Consider the following 17216-nt stretch of genomic DNA (forward strand, 5'->3'; position numbering starts at 1 on the left):
GTTTTATTCTCATTAACCACCGACTGAGAAAGGATAAAAAGGACAGCAGATGGAGGCTCATAAAGGACCTCAAACAACTGAACAAGTTCATCCAAACTCAAACATTAAAAATCTTGCTGCTCCAACGGGGACATTCCCTGGATCCGAACTGCGGACCTCCGAGCCACTCTAGGTCGAGAAGATCTTCACACATCCTTACACATCGCACAAAAGCAATATTCCTCAGATGTGTTGTAAAGTTATTTTGGTGCTCCTCTTGGCATCCCTTTAATTCCTAGCCCGGTAGCTGCCCTCCCCAAAACCAGGCTGTCAAGTCTCCCATACTTGTACTGCTGGCTGGTTGATTAGGGCACGCACAGAGAATTTAATGAAGTATGACCTCGAAGTCACCATCTTTGGGTTTTTGGATAAAACCACAAGAGGTGGCGGGAAGCAAGGGATTTTCAACTCTGCAGTAATACATTAGGCAAGTTCTCCTGGGCAAGGGATTTCTTTCTAGCCCTTAGGCAGGAGTCAGCAACCTTTGACTCCCCCAAACCCCCCCCCCCCCCACACATGTTTTGGACTAAAGTTCCCATCAGCCCTAGTCAGCAAAGTTGATGGTGAGAAATCATGGGTGTCCTAGTTCAAAACATCTGAGGGGAGGAGGTTGCAGATGCCTGCCTAGAAGAATTAAGTTGTCCCGCCTACCCTAAATCTCTTTCACCACTGGGAGCTCACAGAAACATTATAGCACTGTAAAAAAGATACCAAATAAGGTCACCATGTGCGGGCAAAATGTAGGCACTTGAAGCTCCATTACATATGCAACATTATTCTGCTTGTTATTGAGTGAAGGTAACTCCATAAACGTGTGGGTAGTTTTACTTTCCTACTTCTAAAGTCCTACCATCTCAGTGTGTACTATTTCTGGGAGCAGAGTTTGGTTCAAAAACTGTGCTGCTGGCTTTCTGGAAGACTTGTTAAACACCCTGGCAAACATGACCAATGCCTTCAAGAGATTGTCCTATTGCACTCTGAGAAGATAGTTTTCTTCTTGTTAGAGAGCTCTTTGTGTAGGTGCAGTGTCCACAGTTGTGAAACCAAGATGAGAATAGTCCAAAATTAAAGTGATGGGTTGATGGAGCATACCACCAGAGGACAAGATTTCTATGAGCCCAGCTTTCAAATCTACATGGCGGTTGCAGGCAGCCAGCCTCTATGGGGTGGGTTGTGAGGTGATGGAAGCGGGCCATTTCAGGATGCTTATTTGGTAGCAAGGAGAAAACCTCAAATGCCTGACAATCGAGGCCTCTGAACACAGGAAAAAAAGACCTTTCCGTATAAGTATACTGGAGCATCACTTATCCCCCATCATCAAAGGTCCTAATAGAAATGTGCACATGTATTTTGAGCGGAAGTAAATTGATAAACTGGTGCAGTCGTTCTTTCACAGTTTATGAACACTTGAAATGGGTCTGTTCACATGAGGAACCAACTCCAATGCTAGCCATTCACAAGCACGGTCTGGCAACAAGGAACGGTTGTGAATTGTTCAGTCCTGTGGACAGGGAAGTTACTGTATGCGGATGCCTCCCCACCCCCCGCTGCATTCATTATTCTCCCAGTACCTCGTGTACATGTTGGAATTAGTCATACCTGTGTCAAATAATACTCTTGACGGTGGCAGGTATAATTCATGGACTTTTTTACTCTATCCAGGAACTCCCAGATCACCCTTAAGATGCACCCAAAGCAGCTAATCAGGCAACAAGAACTTATTGTATATTACGACTTGAAGTCCCTTGCTTTTAGCTACCTGTTTTCTGTGCGGAGTGGATGCTTTGGCATCAGGAAAGAGTGGCTGGATGTCCGTGGGGTGGAAAGAACCTTTGCCACTCAGACATCAGAACACACGAAACACAAGGATACATACGCCCATATCCAGTTGCCTTTCCTCCATACTTACGGGAGTACGTGCTGCATACCTGTCATAGGACTGATTCCCATAAGTAGGGAGTCGTGCACCCCCTCAGCTCTCTGATTATACCAGAACTTTTTCACCCACTTGCCACCAGCAAGATAACATTCCCTTTAAAAAATATATATATTTATTAAAGAGATAACGAAGCAATTAACGAGGTGGTTCCATCCGGTGAACAAACCCAGCTGTCAGGAAATGTACACTGTTTGTGAGGCTGATAAAATTCCCCTTTGAACTAATGCACTAAGTGATTTTTAAGTTCTGTCAGAAAAATGCTGTTTATAATCGCCATCACCCTAGGCAAATGTGTGGGCGAGTTCTAGGTTTTCATGGCGAGTAACTGTCTACCTTTTGGTTTTTCTCGGACACTACGCACAGTCATTGGAATTTCTCAATCAGCCTGTCTCCCCTACCTTTTTCAGAGACCACTCCAGCAGAGGGTGCTTGTCAGACATTTAAGGCCACAATTCGACAATGGAAAAAAAGAATTTCCGTAAATCATACTAATTCATTTTAGCTTCTGGCCTAGCAAAGAAAGACTAAGCCTTTTTTAATTAGAGAATTGCTTGATGAATCCTAGCCTATATTAAATAGTGACATATTGCTGCGGGAAAGACTGACTATTCATGGACCTGTTATGCTGTGTTCTCAGGTTATCAGGATATTTACAGTTGAGTCATCCAATTATCTTAGAAAAGCTGCAACATGGGGAAAGACACCCAAGTTCACCAAACACTTCTGCCTGGATTTCGGGATTTCGATGCAAGAGCAGAGTTCTTATTGTTTCCAAATGTATATAGCGCGGCTATGACACAATGGTATCTTGTCGCTGGGAGACCAACCCTTCCTTGGAGGAGACAGTCGCCATAGCATAATGACACAATGGTCATTAATCGCTCATAGTGAGAGGCACAGAATTCCATAACTGAGAGGCGGCCACTGAAACGGCTCCATAGTCTCCTCCCAATAGTGGCTCTCGAAAACCGTGACCGTCAACTAAGAATTAACTGAGCGGAAGTTCCTGGAGGGAGTATACCATCAAATTACTGGAGATAGAGATCACTGAACCCGTAATATGCCCAATACACAGGGATTTGAACTTAATCCGTGCGTCTATGGAAAGCAAATGGAGGCTCCGGAGCACCGGGAAACGGAGGAACATCTAGGATGACCTGTGGCCAGACGTGCTGCGGAATTCTGCACTACCTGGAGGCGCTAAATTAGACATTTTGGCTGAGAAAGCAGTGTAGAGTTTCAGTAGTCTAGGGTTCCTGCGATGTTCATCGGAACCACAAGACTACGCAATTTAGCTGGAATAAACTGGCTAATTTTCCTCAGTATCTGCAATTTAAGATGCCCTTAACTACACCTAGTGGCGACTTGTGGGCCTGCCAAGTGGGAAGACGCCAACTTAATCCCCAAATTCTTGACAACTGTCACTGTGACCGGCAAAGGGCCAAGGGAAGAAGGCCAGTAGTTTTCAGTCCACATTGCCTGGGCCGCTGCTGACTTACCGACAACCATGACCTCCGTCTTTCCGGCCTTGAGGCTGAGCACTTGGAATTCATCCACCTGCCTGTCATCTAGGCAGTTTCTTGCCAGCATAGGCACTCCTCTAGCTTCTTGTTAGTTAAGGGGTTTGTTAAGTTGAGAGGAGTGTGAGGGGTCAGAAATGTGAGGCAGACAACTTTGTGGGGGTTTTTCAAAAGATGCCATTTTATGAACTCAAAAGGTTGGATACAAGACTCACTAGCAATACCTAATGAGGATGTCCCTGCCCAAAATAAACTAAAGGAAACACTCCAACAAAGGATATCTGTCCCTCACACTTACACACTTATGCATTACCTTGTTTAGTTACTGTATGTGTGGCTGTTCAAAAGCAACACAATAACATAATAGTAAGTTCACAATATGACAATATGACAAGAGCTCTCCTTATAATCAGGGTGAATTCCCATTCCCCAGATCTATGGATTCTACTACAGTTCCAAGAGGAAACAAGAAAATCCTTGTTTTCAACAAAATTCTAACAGTTCGTTGAGACTCAAAATTGGCAACAGAAAGATCCAACACTTCAGTGGTTCAACAAAAAGGTTTTCTCTTCAGCTTGGAATGGTAAGATTTAAAGTAATCTGCACATAACTAAAGAATATTTCCTCTGTTTATCAGTAGCAAAATAAGTTGTCTTTGTCAGGATGTTTTGCAACAACATATTATTTCTGAAGGTAAATAACACTTCGAAGGGATTGTGTCCTCCTACGTATTCTTTATCTTTGATAAATCCACTTCCAGCTTGAAAAACTTTTCCACAGTAGCAGGCGCTGCGCGTCGACGTTCCCTCGAGTCGGTGTCCCTCGAAGGCCTCTGTATCGTCGGCGACGTCACCATAGGTATAAATAGTCTTGCGCAGCGACCGTTGCTCAGTTCCATTTTTCCACGCTTCCTGAGCCTCGGAGACACAACGCTCTGTTCTACACTATTCTTCGAAAAATCTTCGAAATTCATCAAAAATCGAAAGTTTCTAACGATGGCAACGCCACGATCCGGCTTAAAAAATTTTCGAGATTATGGAAAGATGTCTCTAACGGATCATCACAGGATCCGTTTGTGGTGCCTAGAATCAGAGCATCAGTGTGCAGAATGTGAGGACTGCATGTCTGTGACGGCGAAAGACTTGAAGGAGCGGAAGGGGAAGTTAGAAAGAGGTAAGGCTGTTAACTTCTACCCCTTCAAAATTATCCTCATTCATCTCCTCGCCGTCAAAAGAAACCCTCCTGATCGAGATCTCGAAGCTGTTCCCATCACTCTTCGAGATCGAGGCACTCTAAGAAGAGGCGTCATAGATCTCCCTCTTCCTCTTCATCAAATTACCCGGAAAGGGTCACCTGCTCCACAAAACACAGCTCTCCGGCTAAGTGGGAAGAATTTTGTAAAAGGATGCTTAGGGTCTTCGAGAAAGCGGCGTTGACCCCCTCAGAGATGCCTAGAGGTGATGCCCTGGGTGAAAGACCCGAAAAACGCTGCGAGTCATTGAACCCGACTAGCAAAAATCCTCAAGAGCGTCATGAACCCTAGAGTAAAGGCAAAACACCATCGGATAAGACTGTTATCGACGTCATCGTCGACTCTGATGAAAGATGCGTCCTCGAGTCCTCAAACCTCAACTACGCCAAGGCACCAGAGGTGTTGAGGTTCTGACCAAGGCGTCGAGAGTGGCGTCTACAACTTCGACGCCGAGTAGGATTCCAGTCCTCCTGAATACATTGAGGCCCTTTTCAACGTTTTCAACACCTTTTACGGGTTTGTCGAGACCTACGCCTACGTCGACAACCATGATCTTTCCACAAGCAGTAACCACAAATTTAGCTCCTCCTATGGAAATGGGTTTTACTCCTTATCCAAGATCTGATTAATTACTTCAGAGCTTTATCCTCTATATGAGGAAGGAGAAGACTCTGACAATGAGAGACATTTTGGATTACAAAGAACAGTACCCATTCCAGAGGAACTAATTTCAGAAGAAAATAGATTGAAAGATCTACAAGAGTCTTTACAGGAGGCCAATGGCATAGATAACTCTCCAGAGGCAGAAGTTGCTAGACCAGAATCTGAAGAACATGCAGAAATACCTTACAGTGCCCTTATGGCTAGAATTATGCATTTTATGGGGTTGACTACACCTGCACCTTCTTTCCAGCCAGATGATTTTACTGATATCTTAGATTGATCCTATCGTCCCTTTTCATGCTGCACTGCAGAGGAAAATATCCGCAAATTGGGAGACACCTGAATTTATCCCTGCAGTAAATAAAAAACTCTCTGCTAAATACAGTGTGTCAGCTTCAGATCCTGAATATCTATGCAAGCACTCAACTACAGATAGTTTAGTTGTGCAGGCAGCAACATCAAGCAGTAAATCGGCATACCACAAGACAGAGATGACAAAAGATTTGATGCCATGTCAAAAAAAGTGTTTTCGGCATGCAGTATGGCACTTCAATCTATCAATGCCACTTGCACGCTAGCGAGATTCAGCCACACCCTTTGGGAGCGTGCTTAATCAGCGGCTGTCTGTCTCCCAGAAGGGGAGGAACGATAAGCATTCTTGAACATCAAGGATAGGAAGGATGCAATGTGTGAGTCCCTCCAAACAGGCATCAACTCTGCTGACAGCACCAGCAGAGCCAAGGCGGCGAGTACCACAATCCGCAGGTTTGCGTGGTTGCGGAAGTCTGGCTTTGCTCCTGATGTGCAAGCCAGACTTCTGAATATGCCATTTGACAGCACTTCTCTATTTGGCAAAAAGGCTGATGGCAGCCTGGAGAAATTGCAGACATCAAAAGCAGCCGCAAAATCACTTGGGGCTGCAGCCTGACAAACTCCAAATCGCCCCACAGGTACATCATGGAGGGGTAAGTCCTTTTGCTTTTACTCCAAATTCGGAAAATGCAGAGGACAGCCAGCTCAAAGGGGACAGACGATTCACCCATGGTGGAGGGGGTCAAATGTACCAAACCCGCATCAGCAGGTGCTACTTTACCCTCAAAATCTGCGTCAGCCGTTTCTAAACCCCTCTGAGTTCTCCCCTCACAAGACACCAGTAGGAGGCAGGTTAACTCAGCATCTGGCAGAATGGCAGGTTATTACGTCAGATGCTTGGGCATTAGAGACAGTTGCCCAAGGTTACTGTCTGCCTTTCCTACTAACTCCTCAGAGCCATCCACCAGGGAACAACTCTTTGAAGTTTCCAGACCCGCTCCTTATGCAGGAGATTTTAGACCTGCTAGAGAAAGGTGCCATAGAACCGGTACCTGTAGCGGAGAGGAACAAGGGTTGGTATTCCCCCTACTTTCTAATACCAAAGAAAGATGGAGGATTGAGACCCATCTTGGACTTGCGAGAATTGAACAAATTCCTCAGGAAAGAAAAGTTCAAGATGGTAACCCTTTCTCAGATCCTTCAGGCCCTCCAGCTTCAGGACTGGTTGGTATCTCTAGACCTTCAGGATGCTTACTTCCATGTGCCAATTCATCTCAAACACAGGAAGTACCTGAGGTTCGCAATTGGCAACTCTCATTATCAATTTTGAGTTCCTCCATTTGGGCTGACCTCCGCCCTAGGGTCTTTACCAAGCTAATGGCGGTTGTGGCTCCAAGTCTAAGGAGGGGAGGGATTCACATCTACCCCTACCTGGACGACTGGTTGATCAGAGAAGTGTCCCCGGAACAAGCTCAGATTCATCTAGATTATGTTTGCTATTTCCTCCACAAGCTGGGCTTCTCCCTCAACTTAAAGAATTCACAGATGATGCCATCAAAGAGACTCAAGTTCATTGGAGCAGTCCTGGACAAATCCCTGGGAAAAGCCTCTCCATCAGAGGTGAGGGCTCAAGATAATGGTCACCAGGTTTCAAAATGCCCAACGTCTGCCTGCCTTCGACTTTTTGAGGTTGCTAGGCCTCATGACATCCTGAATTTTCCTAGTGCCAGAGGCTCGCCTGAGGATGAGATCCCTCCAGAGGGCGTTAAGGACCCAGTGCTCTCAATTTTCAGGAAAGATGTCAGATCTCTTACTAATCCCAGACAGAGTAGGTCGAGACCTTCAGTGGTGGGCCTGTCGGGAGAACATCTTGAAAGGAGAACAGTTTTGGCAACCATGGCCAGAGATAGCAGAATTCACGGATGCTTCACTCACGGGGGTGGGGAGCCCATGCCAACGACTTGACCATCAGCGGTCGTTGGTCTCCATCGGAGTCAAGACTACACATGAACCTATTAGAGCTGAGAGCGATCAGACTGGCGTTGAAAGCTTTCCTACCATCAGTACAGGGAAATAATGTCCTGATAATGACGGACAACACAGTGTCCATGCACTACCTCAACAAAAGAGGGGGCGTAGGGTCACTGCCTCTGTGCAGAGAGGCAATGCAGCTCTGGTTTTGGGCAATTCAAGAAGGAATCTCTCTATCGGCAGTTCACCTAGCCGGAGAGAAGAACTTGATGCCGGATGCCCTGAGCAGGCAGAATACAGTATCCCACAAGTGGGAATTAGCTCAGGAAGTCCTTCAAGAGATCTTCGCCCTTTGGGGAACCCCTCAAGTGGATCTGTTCGCCACCAGTATCAGCCGGAAGTGCGATCAGTATTGCTCAAGGGAATTTCCCCCGAGAGGAGCTCTAGGGGACGCATCTGTAGTGAATTGGGAGTTTCCACTTCTGTACGCGTTTCCTCCAGTCCCCGTCATTCCTCAAATGATCAGGAGGTTGAGAAGATACTGGAAACCAATGATCCTAATTGCTCCGGATTTGGCCAGGAGAACGTGGTACCCCGATCTTCTAGACATGTCCATCTGTCCTCCGATTCGTCTTCCGCAAAGATGATCTTCTCTCGCAGAAGGGAGGTTGGGTTCTCAATCAGATATCAGGACCCTCAACCTTCACGCCTGGTTTCTGAAAGGCTGTGATACAAGTATTGGGATCTCCCAGATGATGTAATGGTGGTGTTGCTTTCAGCAAGAAAGCCAGCAACAAAATCTTTATACCGCTGCTGTTGGAACAAATTATGCAGCTGGTGTAGAGAAAAGAATATTGAACACTTTTCTTGTAGTACACAGACGGTGTTATATTTTTTGCTTTATTTGGCAAATTCAGGTCTTCAAGTTGGCACAATCAAGGGCTACCTCGCAGTGCTGTCAATCTTCAAGCACACTGTAGAGGAGCCTTCATACTTCAAATTGCCCTTAGTGATTCAATTTCTGAAAGGGTTAACTAATGTTTTTCCCCCCCAACTCCTTTTCAAGTTCCAATGTGGGACCTAAACCTAGTCTTCACATTTCTAATGGGTACTCCATTCGAACTCCTTCATTCCTGTTCATTAAAGTTTCTCACTCTTAAAACTATCTTTTTAGTGGCTTTAACTTCGGCCAGAAGAGTAAGCGAATTACAAGCTTTATCTTGCAAACCTCCACATACAATCTTTCACAAAGATAAGGTTGTTCTACAAGTGAAGCAGAATTTTCTCCCAAAGGTGGTCTAAGCATCCCACATTGCACAAAAGATAACCTTACCCTCGTTCTATCCTCCTTCCCATCAAGGGAAACAGGAAGAGAGATTACACAGGCTGGATCCAAGGCGTGCCTTAAGTTTTTACATTAGCAGACTTGTGAGGATTAGGCAAGCAGACCAATTGTTTGTGGGGTATGCAGGGCACAAATTAGGTTTGCCTATTACAAAACAAACCATTTCAAGATGGATTATATTAACCATTATAGAGTGCTATAAATTAGTGGGAAAAGAGCCCCCCTCAACATCTCAGGGCTCATTCAACCAGGGATATCGCAGCCTCTTCAGCTCTCCAAAGAGGAGTTCCAATTAAGGACATATGTTCGGCTGCCACACTTTCACTAAATTCTACAGTCTTGATTCCTCCTCTAGCCAGGAGACGAAATTTGGAAAAGCTGTGTTGCACTCTGCATCTTTAAAGGGAAACATTTCACTTTACTCCCGCCTCCTCTATATACTACTGATATGGGAGTCTTATCAAAGATCAGGAATACGTCGGAGGACACAATCCCTTCGAAGAAAGAGTTACTTACCTAACTTGTTCTTCTGCATCAGTTTTATACAGTTCTTGCTTCAGCAATGAAAGTTAGTCAGGATAATGTGTTAACAGCACTTCAACTTCTACCTACTTTACTCCCAAGCCAGTCCTATTACTTCAAGTTTGGTATTTGGGTATACTCTCCTACCCAAATAGTAATTTACAAACAAGTACCTCCTGGTTAAGACCAGCATACACCAGCTTTGCAATGTTCACCACTTTACATCATCAGACTTCAAGCAATTCTTCAGGATATGCAAGATTCACATTGGTGCTCCTTAGAACTCTTTTTGTACTTTCCAAAACCTCTGCGAGTTATGCTTCTCTCCTTCTAAACAACCTTTTCCAGAAGGACAGCCTTCTTGCCACTCTTATATCCCCAATGCGTTATCAACCAAACACTGACAAGGATAAGGTTTTATTCGGCTTCTTCCTTGACTTTTGGCAATGTGGGTTTATACTAGCTTTTGGTATATGCTTCTTCAAATATGGGCAATAAGCGTTATAACCTTAAACTTTTATTGGTCCTCGACTGCATTGCCTTGCTTTTACTTTCTTTAAGCTTGGGTAATGGTTGTGTGCATTAGGTTTAAAACGTTTTGCCCCATCTTGTTGCTGGGTTCTCAATAAACATTGCTGCTTAAAGACAGTAATTTGGTTTAGAAAATGTTTTTCTCTGGTGTGTAATAGTTCAGCATCTGGAAATCCTTGTATTGAGCATGCGAGCCTTATCGGAGTGCTCCAGCGTCACCATCAGCTGGTGAACTCACTGAGTAGGGCATACACGTCCCATTCCTTCGCTGCTCACAGGTACTCTGCTTCAGTGACTCCTCGTAACCCGGCAATCTGCTGCTTTTGGTCTGCTGCCGCCCGCGCCTCTTGTATCCCGAGCTTTGGCTCTGGAGGCTCTCTGGTGCGCGTCGGCCACTGGAGACGGCCTTGTGGGGAAGAAAGCTCTTAATACTTTCGCTACCCGCTGGCCAGCCTCTGCAAAAGAGGTCTTCAGAGGGCAAGCTTCCCTCTGTCGTGCATCCCGCTGCGCAACCTCTGCAATTAAGGCTTGTAGAGTCAAAGACCCTCTCAGGACTGGCTACTGTTCTCTGCTCAACAGTGGTCCTGGCGTCTTCTCCCTCCAGTTTCTGCTTCTGCTGCTTACACTTCTCTCCCCGCTCACTTATGGGCTGCACCTGAGGGGGCCTTTTAAGCCTACGTCTCCCTCAGGTGTGGGTCATTCCCAATAACAAGTTGGTCACTTCAGCAGTTTTGTTCCTCTTTACCCCTCCCATTCGTCCTGGTACTCCGGGAATTATGGGACTTCAAGTTCCTAATGACAATTAGTTTTTCTCCCTTCTGTTTGGCAATACACCATAAGAAGGTTGGGTTCTCACTGGAAGTTGAACAAAGGGGCTTCCCATTCCTTCTGACTTGCTCCGTGACCTTTATGTGATTCTCCTGCAGAACACCACCCCAAGGGTTGGGGTCAGAAAGTGTCTGCTTTTCTCTGGCCACAAGAGAAGGGCTCCAGGCTAGGTTTTCTGGGGGAATCATCACTGATTCATCACATGAGCCTATCCCTCCTTGTGTGTACTACAACTATTCAAAGCATGTGGATCTATAAAGGTCCAATGCTTGCAGAGTTATTTACCTATAAATATACTCAAATATAGAAACTCGACCTCCGCTCTCTGAGTAGAGTGGTATAGTAAGATTTGAGCATGCATTAAGACCGCGCTGTGAAGCTGAAGGTTTGAGATGGCCGAGCCTAAGTGCGTCTCCCTCATGGTGAGGACAGATAGGTCCCCAATTAAGTGGAAAGGATGCATAAAACATGGATTACTGCTATTGCATTTAGTGATGCTACTGATTGAAAGCAAGTAACTATTTCTTGTAACTCGTTCTTGTCCTAACTTGTATATACATGTCAAGTTAAACATTTAGAGAAAGCATGTGTTATATAGGAAATGGAATTGTACCCCAGCGTATAAGTGCCGCTTTTACAGTATTGTGCCAAGAAACTGATTAATGCTGTTTTCTTTCCACCTTTGCAGTACTGTGGCTTGCCAATTTGTCAACTTGGCCACTAGCTGAAATACTTTAGGACTTGCAATAGGACTTTGAGTCTGGATAATACAATTTCATATGCCTACAAAAATTGATTTTTGTTTACTTGAACGCCATGTAATAAGTTAATGTTCAAAGTAGTACTGCCTTTTTATTTTAGCAATTTATAATGATGTAGCATTCAAGGAGTTTCGAAATTAGGAGCTCAAAATGTAGTTTTTATGGTGTATTGACATTTATGTAAGGTTTCCTGAGGGAGCAAGTAATGCTCTGTGCTTCAAACCTGTTTCTGCAATGTATTTCATCTTTGTACTGCTGCAATGTACAGAACACATTTTCATTGACATTTATGAAGTATAAAAGCCGAATGTTTGCATTAGCTGCTCTTATGCACTGTTTAATCAGTTAAGCTTTTCAAATTTTGGGTTTTGATCCTGAGCAAGGTTTCTGAAACGATTAGTACATGACTGACCTAACCCTTGTATCTTGGTAATAAAATAGAGATGAGCCGACTGGCATACTTTATTGAATAAGAATGGAGAGACAATTGCAAGCACCCACGGGCCAAAGTTTCTGCGTTATGCTGCTGGTTCAAACACTGCCTCTTTGAAAAGCTTTAAAGCAAGCAATTCGCCTTGTAGTCTGCATAAATCGGTTTGAGGTGTTAGGCATGAATGCAATCAATCCTAGTTGGTGGCAGTCGTTCACCTTGCACACGTGTAAGTATAAGAATGCCTTTCATTTAGCCAATAATCAGCACTTCTATGAAACTACTAAAACCCTTAATTAAAAACTGAGTTTGATCAAGGTGTCCGCTAGTTGGTTATTTGGGTCAAGGTTGGAACTACTGCGGCCTTCTGTGGTGGTGCACCGTGGGGGCCTCGACCATGTGGTGAGTAATTTGAGCATCATGAAGTAACGCTTCTGGAAAATCCTTTTAGCGATCTGCAACCAGATGTGCCATTTCAGCCAGTGAACAAAGCTTTAACTCTATTGCCAAAAGGTATCCCTTCAAGACTTATTGTAACCACAATTCACTCATCTTTCCCTTAAAGAGTATATTAGAAAAATGGAAATGCATGCAGTGTCCTGTACACGAAACTAAATAAATCAAACGGATATAGGGGCCTGAGTGCACACACATGTAGGAAAAGAAGACCATAGAAATCGAAGCAAGCAGCAAAAAGCTAGTCCAATTATTACTTTGGCCTTGGGTAACGTGATTAACAAAACCTCTCCCTTCATGCAACACTATCTGCTAACTCTAACACATTGCCAATAACGACGTGCTTACCATGATTAGTAGCAATACTTTCATTGGCAAAATGTTTGCCATGATTAAATCAAGCAACATCAAGTGCTGACTTTGCAGGCATCAAACACGAGAAAATGTGATCCATGTTGTGTTGTGTCCCCTGTATAGGACAATCTTAAAGAAAGAAATTATCAAATAATGAAAGCATCATACACCCAAGATGTGAGGTCGGCTATGACTCTCTTGTTAGGGGACCTGTTTGAGAATACCAGTTTGGCCACCGCAAGATAAGTGGTAGAGACCTTGGACAAACGGCTGAAACTCCAGTTAGAGGCTGTCCAGTCTCAACAATTCGCAAATTGATGAGGAGGTGTAGTCCTGACTGAAGAAAGATTGCTGATGGCATGCTCAAAGCGACACAAGACATTCTGTCTGTTTGATGAACAGGGCTTCAGTGAGGACTGGGGGTAAGAACTACTCTTCCAATGAGAACTTTGTCGGTGGCTGCCTTTTTTTTCTGGTGCTCTTTACCATTAGCATGTTCAATATATCTGCTTCTGTTTCTTTCCTCTAGGATTTTTTGTTTTACCTTGTGAGCTGCTCGGGCGCTTATGAATTATGTCTGAAGAATTAAAGATGTTTTAAAATGAGCACTGCATACTCACAACTTTTGCTGCTGCGCTTTGTTTTAAAGATGTTTTGTTTTTAAAACGGTTTGTATTTCTCAACATTGAAAAGCTTGAATACGTCAAAATGCATAAAATCGAATCCACTCCCTAGGATAGAGAAAGAAATAGGATATGCCTGATGGGAAGAGAAAGTCTTCACTACCCTTACTCTGGTGCGGGGGACTGTCCGTTTTACAGTGCTTTTATTTTGGGGATATGTATTACAAAACTGCACAAGAACCAGGATGACGTGGACCAAATTTTGAATACATTTTTTTTTAAAAACGCAGATCTTCACAATTATTAGAGACTTTTGGACTTGACAGATTTAGTCGCAAAGGATGTCAACCACTGTCTCACACAATGAAAGGTTTCCAGAATACATCGTTCTAGTTTAAAACCGAAGATGAAACATAACATTCTTGATTCCTACTTCAGTGACAACACACTCCTCAGTAAGCACAAGGACCTAAAATACATAGCATATACTGTTGAACAGTGGGGTTTGAAACACAAACACCCTAATCCATGTGTGCAAAAGGGGTATTTCGGTAAATGACCACAATTATCAGCAGCTTCAACAACCCTAATGGTTTAACTACCTATTGCCACATCAGTACCAGCCCAGACAAAGCTACCCTACTTCAGATAGAGGATGTAGATTTCCAGCACACCATCTTCAGCTACAGAGGAGCTCCAGGGTAGTGGCAAAATTACAATGGTCAAAACAATTGTTGGTATAATAGGTCTTGTTTTCCCCTGCATATGGTGCAAGTAACGCATGCTTGGGTGCTCCAAACAATGCTGGGGGGGTGGAGGGGCACCATTTAGTCTTTACATTTTCCTGTTCTGCAATCTCACTTGGTCTGCTAAGGCAAGTAGTAGAGCTGATATTCAATAAAGGTGTGTTGGGGAGTGTTCTTGTCTTTTAGAAAGAAATGTGGACATGCAGCGTATCCTATGTCCTGTCCGCTTTCCTCCATACGTATGGGGGCCACTCCATAAGGATGGGGCAAGAGCCACTTGCAAAGCAAATACCTTCTAGATAAATGTAGGTGCTTAACTGTATGCGGCATGAGGAGGTAGTTCACCAGAGTGTATGGCATGAGGCGTGGGACATGTTTCACGCACCCTTTGATCTAATACACCCCTGAGGTGGGACGCCAGTACGGAAGCATAGGATGCAAAGCCACTGGTGGTATGATGTCCGCTCCAGGGGTTGATATGCTGTTGTATTGATAGGTGCAGAGAGATTTCAGAGATGGTTGAAGGGCCTCATGCCAAGTACTGTGGAAGAAGGGCAGTATATTGTACTACCTTTAATGTATACATCACGTTTGACAACACTACGGGCTTTTGAAATATATGTAACTGGAATAGGTATTATTGGGTTTGATTCTGTACATGTTGACCAACTAAAATGGAATAAACAAATTAAATTTGTTTTAAAAAAACTTTGTGGGACATGACCCCACGTGCTCGTTCCACCTCCCTTCAATGACCATCAGTCCCTTTTTTCACACCACCCGGATCGGATGTCTGCACAGAAGCTGTATTTTCTTTTTTTCTTCCACGTCAGTCTGGTTTTCTTTGCGCATGTTTGAGCAAATCAGAATTTCGAAGTGCAGGTTTTGCACTGAAGTTCATAGCAGTGGATCTATGCATGCTTTGGAGTTTCTCTCCTTGCGCATTGAGATGGCAGCACTAGAGCTGGGAGGAAATATCCATGATTCAGCCCGATAATCTGCAGCAGTTCGTTGACACCAAGACAAAGAGCAACAAGTTTAGTAGCCCCCCCAACCTCCTCCTTTTGGCACCCAGGTGTGGTGACTCCTTCCAAAGGGAATGCACATCTCAAAGGGATCTTAACCGCAAGCCATTGTCTCCCAGGTTGTGACCCAGAAGGCTCCACAAGCAACTAGCAATGATGACACAGGGGACCCTTAGGGTCTAGTACTAGGCCTGTGCCTGAAGTGACGTTTGAACCTACCAGTCCTGGCAAAGGTTTCAGGATGGTCCGAGGGCTCTGTGCCTTCCACGGGAGTTTGCTTCAAGGCCTCCTAATACCACAACCTACCTGTCCTGTGGGACCTTGTGGGCCTAAGGCAGAGAGCACTGTGTTGAGCAAAGTGTCATCTCAAGCACAGTATGAATCAGTCCCACCAGAAGGCCAAGATGGTGGCTTATGAAGAAGCGCCCCTCTACCTGGGTGGTACCACTTTGACAAAAGGCTCTGCCTCGACCCACGTCCTCACCTCTTTCCCTCCAGAAGTCCTTCTGAGAATCACTTCTCGAAGGGAGGTTATAATACTGCTGCTCCTGCCCACAGTTAGTTCTTCATGCTGAGATTTGACTGGTCCTACATGACTGTGACTTCCTGACTCCCTAGCTTCTCTTCCTCAGCCAATGAGGAGTGCCGACCCCTGGTTTACGGTTTGGTAACCCACAACAAAGAAGACCTGTACACTGCCATTCACTACCCGATCTCTGTCAAAAAGTGGGGACATGTTATTTGATCGTTACCAGATGCTTGTGCACTAGTCTAAATTACTGTGAGTCTTATCGACCTACTGTTCAAGGACCTTCCTCAACTACCAGCACTGCCTTCACTTAGACTACCGCTTCCTATGCCACCTCAAATACCAGCTGCTCAGCCTATGATTCCACTGTAAACAGAGACACCTGCTAGCTCCAGCCCTTCTTTGAGCATGCCTTCAGGCAATTTGCCAGATATGAATAGGCAAACTTCCACACAGCCTCATCGGTAAGAGGCCAGCACAATTGTCAGAGCCTGTAAGTGCACCAGTTCCAAAGGTGCTACCAACTATGAGCCAAATTCCACCCAGGAGGACCGTGCTCTGGGTGGTTACACTGAGGACCTCTCATTGTCCGTGATGGCGTTGAATGAAAGCATGGTGAGAGTTGCAAAGTCCCTTGGAATCCCTACGCTAGAGCAACCCGCAGCTGAAACGGGTATTGCCACATAGATGGGCGGGAAAGAACAGGCATAGCTTTGCAAAAGAATGTCTTGACTGAATTGTCAAAATTCGTATTCAGCCTTGCCACTCAACAAGAAATTGGACCGTAGATATAGGCAATTATAATCGATTTGCTTTTCCTGGTACCGCAAGCCTCATTCCTCTGTGGCTTCGGCCATGCTCTTTTGAAGACCTGCTCCACGTCACAAATGGAATTTTCAAAAGACCCTCTGGGGTGGGGGGGCATAAACTTCCGAATCCACAGGTGGACAAAGTCCATGCCAGCTCAGGGCTTCATTTAAGACATACTAATGTGCTCTGCATGCCGTTGGCTGTCAACCAGAGGTGGTGCTGAGAACTGGGTGAGTTCCAGAATGACCTTCCCTGGACAAGCAGGGATCTTTTAAATGTGACCTCACTGAGGCATAACCTAAGTTTTCTTAGGCACGCTGCCTGGGAAGAAATATAGATCCGGTCACTCAGGTTTTTATGGCTTCTACAGCAACTGTATAGATCGCCCAGTACTTTGTGCTGAGTAAAAGAGTGTGTATTTCCAACAAAGACTTATTGCAGTCCCGTACATGCCTTAGGAAAATAATTTACTAACTTTATTTCAGTGAAGCCATACAAGGGAAAAAAATCACCCTTTAATAATACATCCCTAATGCAACCAATGTAATCTTACAAAATTT

The 17216-nt window shown here is 44.7% G+C and overlaps 1 protein-coding gene across 3 annotated transcripts in view; it reads left to right on the forward strand.

Moving 5' to 3' along the window:
• Positions 1-17216, forward strand: part of PWWP2A (PWWP domain containing 2A) — a 309946-nt gene that overhangs the window by 197040 nt on the left and 95690 nt on the right. Inside the window, exon 3 of one of the 3 annotated variants that reach the window (XR_011305040.1) lies at positions 13047-13345. The exons of the other annotated variants lie outside the window; for them this stretch is intronic. The gene's annotated coding sequence lies outside the window, so the exon portion shown is untranslated. The remainder of the gene's footprint in view (positions 1-13046; positions 13346-17216) is intronic. 3 annotated transcript variants of the gene reach the window in all.

The sequence above is a fragment of the Ambystoma mexicanum genome, chromosome 3q, assembly GCF_040938575.1.
Source record: "Ambystoma mexicanum isolate Mex_15411 chromosome 3q, UKY_AmexF1_1, whole genome shotgun sequence".
Classification (NCBI taxonomy): Eukaryota; Metazoa; Chordata; class Amphibia; order Caudata; family Ambystomatidae; genus Ambystoma; species Ambystoma mexicanum.